We start from the raw sequence: 12,251 nt of genomic DNA, 5'->3' as shown, positions 1-12,251 counted from the left end.
TGCCGGTGTTACAGCGCAGTATTGGGGTGGGAGTTACCCGATTTTCCAGGTGTTGTGTGTCTCAGTTCCCCTGGCTAGGAAAAGGGACTCCCTTCCCCCTCGCGCTTCCCAGGTGAGGCGATGCCTCGCCCTGCTTCAGCTCTCGCTGGTCGGGCTGCAGCAGCTGACCAGCACCGATTGTCCGGCACTCCCGAGTGAGATGACCCCAGTACCTCAGTTGAAAATGCAGAAATCGCCAGTCTTCTGTGTCGCTCGCGCTGGGAGATGGAGACTGAAGCTGTTCCTATTCGGCCATCTTGCTCCGCCCCTCCTGACTTATATTCTCACCAACAGTGTATAAGAGTTCCCTTTTCTCCACATCCCCAGCATTTGCTATTGCCTGTCTTTTGGATATAAGCCATTTTAACTGGAGTGAGATGATAGATCATTATACTTTTTATTTGTATTTCTCTGATGATCAATGATGTTGAGTACCTTTTCATATGCATGTTTGCTATTTGCGTATCTTCTTTTGAGTAATGTCTTAAAATCTTTTGCCCATTTTTTGATCGAATTGTTAGATTTTTTTTTTTTTTTTTTTGTACTGTAGAGTAACTTGAGCTCTTCATGTGTTCTGGTTTTTAATCTCCTGTCAGATGGATAGCTTGCAAATATTTTCTGTCATTCTTTGGGCTTTCTCTTCACTTTGTTGATTGTATCCTTTGCTGTGCAGATGCCTTTAAATTGATGTGAGGATCCCATTTGTCCATTTGTACTTAGATTGCTTGTGCTTGTGGGGTATTGCTCAAGAAATTTTTGATCAAACTAGTGTCCTGGAGATTTCTCCAAAGTTTTCTTGTAGTAGTTTCACAGTTTGAGGTCTTAGATTTAACTTGTTAATTCATTTTGATTTTATTTCTGTATATGGCAAGAGATAAGCATCTAGTTTCATTATTTGGCATATGAATGTCCAGTTTTCCTAGCACCAGATTGTCTTTTCCCTGGTGTATGTTCTTGGCACCTTAGTCAAAAATGAGATCACTGTAGGTGTGTGGATTTCTTTCTGGGTCCTTTATTCTATTTCATTGTTTTATGTGTCTGTTTTTATGCCAGTACCATACAGTTTAGGTTACTATAACTCTGTAGAATAATTTGAAGTCAGATGATGTGATTCCTCCAGTTTTGTTCTTTTTGCTTAAGATAGCTTTAGCTATTCTGGGACTTTTATGGTTTGGTATACATTTTAGAATTGTTTTTTCTATTTCTGTGAAGGATGTCATTAGCAGTTTGATAGGAATTGCATTGAATCTACACATTGCTGTAGTTAGTATAAACATTTTAACAGTGTTGATTCTTCCAATCCATGGACATAAAATACTTTTCCATTTTAATTGTCTTCTTCAATTTCTTTCATGAACTATTTTCCATTTTTGTGACTCTTTTCAATTTCTTTTATAGTTTTCATTATAGATAACTTTCATGTTTTTGGTTAAGTTAATTCCTAAGTGTCTAATTTTTATGTGTGGCTATTACTAATAAAATTACTTTTTTACATTTCTTTTTCACATTATTTACTGTTGGCATATAGTAATGCTACTGATTATTGCCTGTATATTTTGTATTGTGCAACTTTACTGAAATTTGTTTATCAGTCCTAACAGTTTTCTTGTGGATTCTTTAGGTTTTTACAAATGTAAAATTGTATTATCTGCAAACAAGGATAATTTGACTTCTTCCTTTCAAATTTGGATGCCCAGTGTTTCTTTCTCTTGTGTGATAGTTCTAGGTAGGAATTCCAGCACTATGTTGAATAATAATGGTGTTGGTGGGCATTCTCTTCATGTTCTAGATTACAGAGGAAAGAATTTCAGTTTTTCCCCATTCAGTATGATACGAGCTGTGTGTCTATTGTATATGGCTATTATTATGTTGAGGTATCTTCCTTCTGTGCCCAATTTTTTGAATGTTTTTATCATGAAGGAATGTTGAATTTTATCAACTCTTTTTTCAGCAGCAATTGAAATGCTTTTTATCCCTCATTTTGTTGAAATGATGTAGTGCATTGGTTTGCATTTTTTGAACCATTCTTGCATTTCCAGGGATAAATCCCATTTGGTCATGATGAATGATCTTTCTAATGTACGGTTGAATTTGGTTTCTAGTATATCATTGAGGATTTTTGCATCCACATTCACCAGAGATACTGGCCTGTAGTTTTCTTTGTGTCTTTTTTTACTCAGAAGAGAGATAAGAAAGGAAATTAGACCTATACCTGAATTACAGTCAGGATTCTAAAAATATTGGCTCTTAGTTGCCACTGGTGCTGGATATTAAGTAATGGGGCTCTGAGAGCAGTAATGAGGAAGAAAAGACCTTTTTGTGAGTTCATTTGACTGATTAGTGAACAAGTTACAAGTAACACAATAAAACTCTAGAGCTGCAAGATTCAGCAGTGGAGAAAAGGTAAAGAGAGACATTTATGTGAACAAAAATACTTTACTCCATTTTCTAGGCATCATATAAACCTCCCAGTTTCTTGTGCTACCGTCAAGAATCTGAGCCCAACAAACTGAATGAAATATTCAAGCTGTGTTATTTTTAAATAATTTTCTTTATGAAGCATAACATAATTACGCAAATCATATTTTTAAATGACTAACAAAATACAGAAAGTGCATGGCTTGAAGAATTTTTGAAAATTAACATGATTGTGTAACCACAATTCAAATCATGGAATACAATATTATCTACATCCTAAAGGCCTCTTGTGCTGTGTCTCCTTCTGGTCATTGTGTCTCTCTCTTCCACAGAGTTAAAGATCACACTCACTTTTTTTTTTTTTTTTTTTTCTTGAGATAGAGTTTTGCTGTTTCCCAGGATGGAGTGCAGTGGGGCAGAAGATCACTCTCACTTTTTTTTTTTTTTTTTTTTTTTGAGGCAGAGTTTTTCTCTTTTCACCCAGGCTGGAGTGCAGTGGCACAATCTCAGCTCACTACAACCAGTGCCTCCCAGGTTCCAGCAACTCTTCTGCCTCAGTAGCTCCTCGTGAGTAGCTGGGATTACAGGCCGCCACAACCACACCCAGCTAATTTTTGTATTTTTAGTAGAGATGGGGTTTCACCATGTTGGCCAGGATGGTCTTGAACTCCTGACCTCAGTTGATCCACCTGCCTCGGCCTCCCAAAGTGCTGGGATTACAAGTGTGAGCCACTATGCCTGGCCAGTCAGTCTCACTTCTAACATCATTAATTAATGTTATCAGCTTTGGGAATCATAAAATAAGAATCATTTGTGTGTGGCTTCTTGTATTTGGTGTCACATCCAGGACATTCATCCATGTTGTGCCACATGGCAGCATTCTGTTCATTTTTACTGATGTTTAGTATACCATTTTACAAATATGAAAAAAGGCATTTGTCCATTCTCTTGATGATAGCCTTTCACTTTGTTACCGGTTTTTGGATATTTTAAATAATACTGTACATTTTTGTATTAGATAAAAATAAAATCATCGTTTGCTACAAATCCTCAAGAAAATTTAGTATTGTCATTTGTTTTAATTTAAGCATTCTGGTAGGTATGTAGTGATGCAGAATGGTGGTTTTAATTTGAAATTTTTTGACAACTAGTAAGGTTGAATATTATTTCTAGTAGTTGGCCATAGAGATATCTTTTTTGTGAGTTCCCTACTCACATTTTATTCTATTGATTTGTCTTTTGCATATATTTAAACATATATACACACACACCTATATGTATATACACATGACATATATATGAGAGAAAATATATTAGAGAATGAATGATTTTTGATCTTAACAGATGATTTTTTTCTGTATGTGTTACAATGATCATATGATTTTCTTCTTTTTTTTCTTAATATTGTAAATTAGAAAGGATAATTTTTTCTTTAAATGTTAGAAAAAAATTGGTAAATTCATTTTGCCCTAGAGGAGTTTTCTTTAGGCAAATATTTTTCTTTTAGATTTTCTCTATATATGTATATGTGTGCATGTGTTTGTGTGTGTGTGTACGTGTGCAAGTGTTTATGTATATGTTTTCAGATTTTCATTATGTGTCCATGCCTGCTTGGGTACGAGGTATTTTCTTTTAGGATTTTATTAATTAGTTATAATTTTTCAAAAGTATAGTTTTAAATTTACTCATAATATTCTGTTATTATTATCATGTAAGTATCTGTAGGCTTTGTAGAAATGTCCTTTTTCATTCCTGATATGTGTAATTTTTAGTTTTACTCTTTTTTCTTATTAGTCTTACTAGATTTCTTTCACTTATCAAGTAAGTATTATTCACTTTATATTGTTTGCATTGTATATCATTAATTTTTGTTCTTATGTTTATTATTTCTATTTCTCTATTTTCCTTGGTTTACTTTGAATTTCTATCCACAATTCATTTTGATAGATGTTTAGCTCACTTAAGTTTTTAAAAACTTTTTCAGAATAAACATACATTTTTCTTGGCTACTGTCCTAGGTTTATCCACTACTATATTTAGTATGCAATTTTATTTAATTTAAAATCACTTTCTACTTTTTAATGTGATTCCTTTTTGACTTATGGATTATTTAGAAATGAGTCACTTAATTTATAAATGTATAAAAATTTTATTTTTTTATTATGAGTGTCTTCTTACTATTATCAGAGAACATACTTCATTTATTGTAATTCTGTGACAAAAGTAATATTTGATTTATGGCAGAGCACGTGACCAGTTTGATAAATGTATCATATACACTGAAAGAAACTTGAATTTTGCAGTTTTAATGCAATATTATATAAATGTCAATTAGATAAAGTTGCAAATGTTATTTTTCAAATATACTATATTCTTTATGAGTATTTTGGTCTACTTTTACTATACCTTACTGAGAGATATGTGTGAAAATTTTTGAGTGTAATTGGAGATTTGCTCATTTCTCCTTTTATTAATATCCATCTGTTTTATGCATTTTGAGACCATGCTAATAACTGAATACATATTGAGATTCATAAAATTTTCCTGTGGATGGACATGTTTATCAGTATGAAATATGCTTATTCATCTTGGTTATCATTCTTATATTAAATTATACTTTTCATGTAACATTGCAGTTATTCTAGCCTTCTTTTGGTTAATATTTGTCTGCTATAATTTCTTCGATCCTTTTAATTCAACTTTACAGTGCATATGTATTCAACTCTGTATCTCAAAAACAGCATTGAATTACATATTTTTAATACAATTATAAATTTAGAAATTACTTAGTCTACTACTTTTTAATGTAGTTATTGATATATGTGGGTTTAAATATGCCAGTTATTAATACATTTAGAAATAAAGTTGTCCCATATCTCTATGTTCTTTCTTCCTTTTTGGCTTTTATGTTAACCAATATTTTATTGTTATTATTACGGTATTATTTTCCACTTCTCTATTTTTATTTCATCGTTAGTTATATATTTTTCTATTAGCTGAAATAACTTTTAGATTAAGTCATATTTAAATAAGTAAAGAAAACACCTTGGCACATTGTCTAATTTAAATTATTACTTTATCATCTATTACCAAATACAAAGACCTTATTAATTATATTTATTCTTTCAGCCTTTTATGTGATTTTGTCAGGTATTATAATTCTTCATATATTTAAATCCTATTATTTGATAATCATCTTGATTTCCTTGCATATGCTCTTTTTCTTAGATGTATTAGATGCTGTGTTGCCTGCTGTGATAATTAATTTTATGCATCAATGTGACTAAGCCACAGAATACTCAGAAATCTGGCAGACATTATCCACAATGTGTCTGTGAGGGTGTTCTGGATCAGATTAACACTTTCAATCAATTGAAGACCTGAATGTAACAAAAAGACTGAGTAAAAAGGTACTCCTTTTTACTGACTACCTCAAACTGGGACAGCAGTCTTTTCCTGTCTTCTAACTTGAATTGAAACATCAAAACTTCTTGGGTGCCAAGTCTGCTGACTTTTGACCTGGAATCACACTATCAGCTGTCCTGTTTTTCAAGCTTTTGGACTCAAACTAGAACTTGTACCATTGGCTCTCCTGGTTGGCAGGCCTTTGGATTCAGACTGGTGTTACACCAGATTGTGGGACTTCTCAGCTTTTATAATGATGTGAGCCAACTCCTTATAATACATATGTCATATGAGGAAAATTTATTATAAGGAGTTGGCTGACACAATTTGAGGGGACTTCAAAAATTCATTAAAAATTCAAAGACAAAAATAAAGCATATCAACTTTATTGCTCAAACAAGCTCCATCAAGTTCAAGACACTATTTTAAGCAATCACACCAGCCATTTAGTCCATCCCTGAAGAACTAAGGGTCCTGGGAACTTAACCACATAAATACAGTCTTTTTTACTTTATTACCTAAAGTAAAAATGAGTACCCATTAAAGATTTTTTTTGACGTTAAGAAACAAAAAGAAGTCAGAAAGGACTAAATTAAAACTGTATGGTAGATACCTAATAACTTTCCATCAAAACTCTTATAAAAATACCCTTTTTTGATGATAGGAATGAGCAGAAGCATTATCATAGTAGAGGACTCGCTGGTGAAGCTTTCACAGGTGTTTTTCTGCTAAAACTTTCCCTTTCTTAAAGTACTCTCTCAGGAAGCAATTGTCTCTCCAGAAAGCCAATAAATATTGGATATTCTCTTGGAATAAGGAAACTGAGGAAAGTGGATTGGGGAAGGGCCAAAAGCAAAAAGAGCACATATTCTCTGATGGAAACTAGCTTTAATCTGATCTCACTTTGTGCCCTAATCTGAGGCACAAAATATACATCAAATTGTCCTCTCCTGGAGGCAAGGGGTCCAGCTAGTTTTGGGGAATGCTCAAGCAAAGTGCCTTGAGGATTCCCCAAAACTGTTGCAATGACCTTTGCTCATGATAGCAATTGCTTTGTTTTGCTCATGCTATTGTTGCTTTGACTGGATCACTTCCAACTCTTGATAGCCATCACTATGTGCATTGTCTTCAGGATTGTACTGGTGAAGCCATGTTTTATTTCCTGTTACAATTTCTTCAAGTAAATGCTTAAGGATCTTGATCCTACTTGCTTTAAATTTCCATTGAAAGCTCTGCTCTTGTCTGCAGCCAATCTGGCTACAACAATTTTGGCACCCATCAAGTGGAAAGTTTGCTTAGCTTCAGTTTTTTTAGTCAGAATTGTGTAGGTTGAATCAATTGAGATATCTTTGATATTGGCTATTGTTTCTGCTGTTAATCATTAATCTTCTTCAATTATGGCATAAACAAAATTAATTTCTTTTTCACAAATTGATATGAATGATCTGTTGCTGCAGGCTTCATCTTTAACATCATTTTGTCTTATCCATTTGTAAGCTGCTGATTTCTTTAGGTCATTGTTTCCATAAACTTTTCATAAAGGATTAATGATTTCACCATTCTTCTACCCAAGCTTCACCATAAAAGTGATGTTTGTTTTTGCTTCAATTTTTGCAAAATTTATGTTTTACTGATAGTGTCTTTTCAGACTGATGTCTTACCCTTCTTAGTGCCTCATACTACATCTTGTTCAGATGTGTTATAATGAGTTAGTACAAATCTACTTTGGTGGAAAAAAATTGAAATACATGTATAGTTTTTAAAAAAATATGTTTTTCATAAAATTTTTGAATATCTCTCCTGTGTGTGTATGTGTATCTTTTGTATATATGTATATATATACACACACAGACATATATAAGACATTTATTATACAGAATTAGTTCACATGATATATCTGTGTTACTAGATATGTAGGTATATATATTTTCCTATTGGTTCTGTTTCTCTGAAAAACTCTAACTAATTTACCCACCCAGCTCATTTTTACTGGCATGTACACTGCTACAGCTCACAGCTTTATCCTTTATCTACAGAATTGTTGTTGACCAGATAGAACCATCTACTCCGGGAATTTCTGTCCAATTCCCCCAATCCTCATCCTTATCTTTGACAATCAGCTGACAATTAACTGACATATTAATAACAATAGCTGAACCCCTTTCTGTGAGGGAAGCCAATTTGATGTATGGTTGTGCTTCAATTTATCCAAATGAATCAGCTTAAAGCTAGTTTCCATCAGAGACTATGCACTTTCTTTGCTTTTGGCCCCTGCCAAGTGCACTTCTCTTATGCCAATAGTTTTCATAGAGAAGAGATTGGACTGTTAGACTTGGACTGGAGATATATGAATAGGGTCAGTTGAGAATTTTGAATCCTTAAGTTCCCCTGAATTTTCTGAGTCTATATTCTTAATTTCTTGTGTCTCTAATGTCTATTAATTTATATTGTAACATTAGAATTTGTACTTGATTCTACTTTATTCATCAACTTCCCTGCTGGAATTCCCTTTTATTTATTTTCTTGAAGATGTTAGTATTATTTATATTAAATTTGTGTTTGTTAACTGCAATGCATAATTTTTCTGAGAGTCTGTTTCAGTTATCTATTTACTTTCTCTTGCTTTTGGTCCTTTATGACTGATAATTTGTGATTAAATGCTTGGCATTATGTATGAAAAACTCCAGTAGGGTAATTTTGATCAAGAGATCAAAAGAAGGGATAAAAACGTCACAAAATGGCCTCTATAAAAAACACATTAGAGAGGTTTTTGTAAAGATGTTTGTCATAACAATGAATAAAGAAGTCTAGCTATGAACAAAGATGATGTTGGGGTCCAAAGAAAATTACCAGACACCTAAACTAGTCATTGAAGGGTTGGAAAGAAGTGTTGAATGTAGATAATTGCAAAAAAGAAATAGTAATTTTGTGGTTTGTGATAACAGTGAATAGCTGATAACTACAATTCTATCAAGACTTTGTAGAGCAGTCCCAAACCACAAATACATTCAAGGGCTATATAGGAAGTAACATGACAGATTTCACTCAGCAATGCAAGCAGACTCTAAGTATAGGGTTTGTTGTTTGTCACAGCAGGAGAATGGAGCCTTAGGTAGTTCTGCCAAGCCCCACTCATTATAGTGATGGCCACTCTGTTGAGATTAATTTAAAAGCCATTTTTAAGGGGTTCTTATAGTGATGGGATTTGCTGTCTATTTCTTGAAACCAAAAAAAATCTTTAATTTTTTTTTCTGTGTACTTTTTCTAACTGGTATTATTTGACAACTCTGAGCCAAACAATAAAATAACAGTAGTTTAAGACAATGTGTATGCATATATATATAGCATCTATATGGTTATTCTTAGTTTTATTATACATACATGTCAATATATATGTATAGTATGTATGCTATATATGTATAAATCTGTGTCTGTGCATGTGTGCATATACAGGGATAAATATATGCACACACACACACATATGTGTATATATAATGGTAAGCATCTTACAACGACCTACCATCTTAACAAACTAATAACTATTCATTCCAAAATTTGAGACTGAGTAATCATGCAATGGATAAATAGATAAATCACCTGTCATCAAAACTCACGACTGTATATGATTCCTTTATTGTTATAATTTTAACATATATGTCAGGAAACAAATACTGATTGACTGACTACAGTGTAACATACACTGTCCTTTATTTTTATTTATTTACATTTGAGACAGGGTCTTACTCTGTTGCCCAGGCTGGAGTGCAGTGGCATGATCAGAGTTCAATGTAACTCTAAACTTTTGGGTTCAAGCAATCCTCCCACTTCAACCTCCCAAGTAGCTGGGACTACAGGCACACAACACCATACTTTGTTTTTTTTGTTGTTGTTGTTCTTGTTGTTGTTATTGAGACAGAGGTCTCTCTATGCTGCCCAGTCTGGCCTCAAACAATCCCCCTGCTTCAGCCTCCTAAAGAACTAAGATTACAAACATAAGCTACCATGCTGAGTCTTATAGTGTTCTTTAAAATGAGGATAGAACCAGCACTACCCCAAATCAAACAGCAACTGTATGTAAATTGAGACACATTGCTGCCATCTTCCAGGATGTATTGGTAATAATTTTTAAAAAAATTAGGATGATTCTAATGTTAATGTTACTCCTTAGAAAAGTGAGATGCAGAAGCTGTAAAAGCTATATGCTTAAGCCCTTATGGAATGACTAACTCATCCCAATTTTCCAAGGACATTTCCAATTTTAGCACTGAAAACCCCACATCCAGGGAACTGTGTAGTTCTAGGCCAACCAGAATGGTTGGTCACCCTACTGGAAATAGTGGGGTAAAAGATAAAGCTTCTTTCTTTAAAACCTTACATTTAAGTTTTCAAAACCCACAATTAAATATAAAGAAATATGTAAAATGCATGGTTCAAAGTAAATTAGTTATGTAGTGAAAAAGATCAAAATTCAGGATAACGCAAGATTTTGGTTGTAGCTTTAGGGAGTGCTAACTTTGTCTGAGATTAAGAGAAGAAACAAATAATAATTCCATTTTGATTAAATGTCTAAACCAGTGTCTCAAGTTAGCCTCAATAAAGAAAGAAGTGCATTAGAAAAGCACAAAAGACTTCATTCTATTTTCAGATTTGTCAATAGTCAGCTGTGTGACCCTGAATAAGCCACTTAACTTTACTGAGTCTGAATTTCTTCACCTTAAATTACAGAAGATGAGCAATATAATCTTTGTGGTTCTTTCTTGCTCTAAAATGATAAAATAACCTTCCCAATCAAGATTTAAATTTTTCCAACTTTATCTTCAGACATAATAAACATCATGTCATCTGTTTCTGTCTAGTTGCTACTCAAACAGTTAATAAGTAGAAAAAAAATGGCCTTTTGCCTTTTGGATGTTATTTATTGTTCATCAGAAGTTGTATGGCGAATAGAAATGTATTATTATGTCACATTTTACTTGCTGGGAAGGAATATTAACTAATAATGGAAATGTTTACAGCACAATGCATTTGTACAAAAGAGTTTGCCTTCTGCACAAAACTGATGAGGGATTTTTGAACTAGTTCATTTCCTCCTTATGACTTCTTAAAAAAGATTTCCACTTGCTGGGCAATCATTTAAAGAGCAAAGTGAAGTTTATAGTTTATATCCCTTGTGGCGTATATTGAGGGGGCAAAGAGTTTCTCAGTGGTGGGATATTTAAAGCCATTTTATACTGCAGTGATCATAAGCAATTATCTCCCCAGTGATTGCTCTTCCAGGGCTTTTTTCACTATACAGACTTATTAAGCCCATGAGGTTTTGAATCCAATAATCTGGTTTGAAACCAGTTCAGTTACTTACTCATTTTGACACTGTAGACAGGCTTGTTACTTTTTATAAAATAGATAATATTTCCCGTATCACAGAGTTATTTGAAGCTTCAGTGTGATAATATAGATAAAATGCTAAGTATGGTACTTGAAACATACTAGCTGTGCAATAAATGTTTGCTGGAACTATGATTATTTTAAGATTCAAAACAAGCTCTATAGATAAATTAATAATAAAGCAGTGGTATGCCATTTGGCACTACTGAGCAATCTTTTAATATACCTAAGCCAATTTTTATCTATTATGCAAGGTATTTATAAGTGTCATAAATTTCATCGTGGTCAGTAAATTAGACTTTGGATTTCACCTATTTCAGATAATAGCTGACTCAGTTCTAAGTGTTCACAGGCGCACACAACGAAGTACTTACTTTTAGTTTGGAGTAAGTGTACATTGAGTAAACATAAAGTGGATGCTAGAAACATTAAATACGTAAACTTTAGATATGAGTTTAACCTAAATAGTTGACATGAAATATAAAATAGAATAGTTTTTAGAAAAAAATGGGGCTGTCATAGAATATAGGTAAAGTCAATTCTTTTTTATCTTTGTTTTAATTATGCTAACAAAAGTGTTCCTCAGAAGGAAATTATTTTTACATGAGTCAATTGATTTTATAAAGGAGATAAATAGTTTGCAAAACACAGGCTCAAAATCAACATCTTAAACTTTATAAGAGCTTTGCCGTATCTAAGTTTGAAGATTATTGTCTTATAGACACAAACAATGATTAAAAGCAAATGAAATAACTCACAGAATTTCTTTCATAATACAGAGTAGAATGCACACAAAATACTTTACATTTTATATTGTTTACAGGTTGGGTAGAAAAGAAAGTGAAATTTTGAAAATTTAATATCTACATTTGTGTTTTAAGGAGGTTTAGCTCTCTATGACCCAATGGTGTTGCTTAAGTCTTCAAGTCATCACTAACCTTTCCTATTTCAACAATACAAGACTTAGAGTGCATTCATATCATATTGCTATTCCAAGAAGCAAG

At 33.0% G+C, this 12,251-nt stretch overlaps 1 long non-coding RNA gene across 4 annotated transcripts in view; it reads left to right on the top strand.

Moving 5' to 3' along the window:
• LOC111552343 overlaps positions 1-12,251 on the top strand; it is a 573,045-nt gene that overhangs the window by 22,195 nt on the left and 538,599 nt on the right. The window contains exon 2 of one of the 4 annotated variants that reach the window (XR_002734615.1): positions 5,686-5,867. The exons of the other annotated variants lie outside the window; for them this stretch is intronic. This is a non-coding gene — a long non-coding RNA (uncharacterized LOC111552343). The remainder of the gene's footprint in view (positions 1-5,685; positions 5,868-12,251) is intronic. 4 annotated transcript variants of the gene reach the window in all.

This window comes from Piliocolobus tephrosceles, chromosome 10 (assembly GCF_002776525.5).
Source record: "Piliocolobus tephrosceles isolate RC106 chromosome 10, ASM277652v3, whole genome shotgun sequence".
NCBI classification, from domain to species: domain Eukaryota; kingdom Metazoa; phylum Chordata; class Mammalia; order Primates; family Cercopithecidae; genus Piliocolobus; species Piliocolobus tephrosceles.
The sequence above is the reverse complement of the archived record's forward strand: the minus strand, read 5'-3'. Positions and strand labels throughout refer to the sequence as shown.